The sequence below is a fragment of the Dendronephthya gigantea genome, unplaced genomic scaffold, assembly GCF_004324835.1.
Source record: "Dendronephthya gigantea isolate DGI-Jeju-01 unplaced genomic scaffold, DenGig_1.0 001099F, whole genome shotgun sequence".
NCBI classification, from domain to species: Eukaryota; Metazoa; Cnidaria; class Anthozoa; order Malacalcyonacea; family Nephtheidae; genus Dendronephthya; species Dendronephthya gigantea.
This window is the reverse complement of record NW_021164109.1, coordinates 6,328-9,187: the sequence shown is the minus strand read 5'-3', so window position 1 is coordinate 9,187 and position 2,860 is coordinate 6,328. Positions and strand designations below refer to the sequence as shown.

The 2,860-nt window shown below is 34.2% G+C and overlaps 2 long non-coding RNA genes across 2 annotated transcripts; both read left to right on the top strand.

Moving 5' to 3' along the window:
- The first annotated feature begins 196 nt into the window (after positions 1–196).
- On the top strand, positions 197–1,974 carry LOC114544998. Its single transcript, XR_003690718.1, has 6 exons — positions 197–262; positions 706–759; positions 874–949; positions 1,254–1,317; positions 1,737–1,828; positions 1,908–1,974. It is a non-coding gene; the product is annotated as an uncharacterized LOC114544998 (long non-coding RNA).
- On the top strand, positions 1,972–2,452 carry LOC114544999. The gene is made up of 3 exons (XR_003690719.1): positions 1,972–2,156; positions 2,248–2,327; positions 2,412–2,452. It is a non-coding gene; the product is annotated as an uncharacterized LOC114544999 (long non-coding RNA).
- Positions 2,453–2,860: the final 408 nt, after the last annotated feature.

Genomic DNA, 2,860 nt, shown 5'->3' with positions numbered 1-2,860 from the left:
TTTCATTTCTCCACTCCAATTTGCCTCTTCATTCGTGATGAGCTGATACTGTACTTCAATAGAAAACTCTCTCTTATCAGTGAGCTTCCTGACCTGAACCCAACTATATATCCGCAAATTGGATCGTTTTACACGGGAGTCGTGAATGCAAACGCATCAGTGAAGTAAAAGGATATATATTTCATTTATCAATTCCAGATTGCTACTGTCCAGTAGATCCTCTCAAGCGATACGTCAAGCCGTCGTGTAAAGAACATGTAAGGTAATTATAGAGACTGCAAGGTATTTGTAGGAACATCTAGAGACATATAATTACATCTAATCACTGTAAATTGTCTTTGTTGCTGCAGCCTCAGGATGAAACAGCGTAGAAAAACATCAAAGAGGCTGCATTAGGATTAGTACGGGGAACTATTTTGGCTTCAAGCTAAATAGGGATTTTTGTCAGGACTTATCGTTCCAGTTGTATAAAATGAAACTATTCACAATGAATTCCAAATCGTAATTCATCAATGTATCAATGCCCCCCCCCACTCTCTTTCAAAAATTAGACCCATATTCCATTTCTAATTTAATAAGTGGGTTCTTTAATAAGTGTTCTGTAATATATATATATATATATATATATACTTGATATTGCCAGACATTTGAATATTTGTGATTGGAATAATTCAACTCAGGCTTTCATTCCATTTCTATACTTAGGTCTCAGATTATCCTACAGGATTTGTTGTTGTCTGTGGTGGTTTTAGCACAATGGTATGTACCAGATGTTGCTAGTACCAGCCATAATATAACAAAAAGATAAGATACCAGTTATTTCTGTAAATTGAAGTTTTACATTTTGTGCACAATTTTGCTTTTGTTTTCCAGCATCTTTTCACATCAGAGAGGAATTGCTGAAAAAGATGATGGAATCTTCTTTCAATAATGTTGGTGTTACGATAAAGTATGTGAACATTTTAAGTAAACAAATTTTAAGTAAATGACAAAATGACTTATATTCAGGTTACTTTATTTGTTTACGTTTTAACCGTTTTTGACAAAATTTTTTCCAGGTCTGTAATTTACTTTGAGCTGTATTTGTTATTTCTTTTGCCTCGGTTTTAGGCAGAAGAAAAGTTCCATCAAAGTGGAGTCGTTTTTATAAAATTTGGAAAATACAGTTGAATGATATATTTTAAGACAGTATTTCGTTTTTCCTGTGTTAAGAATGTGGGATATGACAGTAAATGACAATTTTTTCGTTTCAGTGATGACGAACATATCACATCAATGTCAGAATTCAGCGTCTATAAAGAAACTCCTCGGAGTAAAGTGAGTTATGTTGTTAATAAAATTCTTCTAAGAGTCTATCCTTTTTCTCATTTTAAAATCGTTTTGACACTCTCAAATTTAGGATCCTGTTGAAAGAACGCTGTGTTTCTTAGAAACGTACAATATCGTCACCCTTCATCCCCTTAGCTCATTAAGTCATGCGACATTCAATGTCAGTTCCAGTAATTGTTCATATCTGACCTTGAAAGAAAACACTCCAAACACTCAATGTTTTCTGACCTGGATTCAAGTTTACTGCTTTTATCGTCTTTTTTATTTCACGTTTCCATTTTGAACATGTCCAATTGCAAAAAAGTATCCAGCCGAGTTAAAATAGTTTTATTTTTCCAGTTACTTTCCAGAATATACCGTATATACCGTATAGTATATCATAGTTTTCAAACTTCTTTTCCTGTCAGATATTTTTAATAATTCGAAATCGAAACCATCCTCAGTCGTTCGGGCTGGAATACACAAGCGGTCGGCTGAGAAATTACTCGTCTCCTGACAGGTAGTGTAAGAAAGCAAATTTTGTATGAAGCTAAAAAAAATATTTCTTGTTTTGAATGTTTGTATTTCACTCAATCTAGGGAAACATTATTGGCTGGTTTGCTAGACGGTGTTAGAGCCAGTTGAAACATAGATGTTTGCGTAAAACGACCCCAACGAAGAGAAGTACTGTACGCTTATTCATAGATGATTGAGCGAAAATTATGGTCAAAATTTTCCTGATGAAAATCTCGTACTGCTATGATTACCCTAAATACGATCCCTCATTTCATTCTCCTGCTGACGTATGTGATCTCATATAACACACCAACAATTACACTTCTCGTCAGGTATCAGCTAATAGCGTTTTCCTATTAGCCAGTTCAATACATCACATACAGCAAAAGAAGAATTTTTTTTTAAGATGATATATTTTTCAAGGTTATCGTTGGGGTCCATTGTATAATGTTGTTGACGAAGAAGTAGAAAGCAGTCATTTAAATTCCTCGCTGCATCTCCAGGTGAAATATTTCCCTTTTTATTTCACTTTAAATTTTTGAAATATCTCCAAAAGCTTATATTGTCTTATGACTGGTTCCTTGCAGGAAATTTAACCGAAGCTGTGTACAGATTTAACTGCAATATTTCCTACTGCGGTCTACTTCATGCAGTCACCCAAGACGTAAGTTGACAACTTCTTATCTTGCACTTTTCTGCAGACGAAATCCTGTGTAGAGAATATTATTGCCTTTTTATTGAGTTTTAATGTTTTGTCAAAATCTGGATTAAGGCTGTTTTCCACTCACGTGTTTTTCATACGCACGTACACGCACATAAAAATCTAAATTCTTATACATGTTACCTTTGAAAAAACGAAGTGAATAAATAGACCTAGATGCATGATAATTAATAAAAATTTAAAAGCAATTAAAATTCTCCGTATGTGTACATGCGTATAAAAACGCGTAAGTAGAAAGCAGCCTTTAGTGTAAACTAAACGATTGCTAGGCTGCATAGTTACGTTAAATGAAAACATTTGCCCATTTCGGCTGCT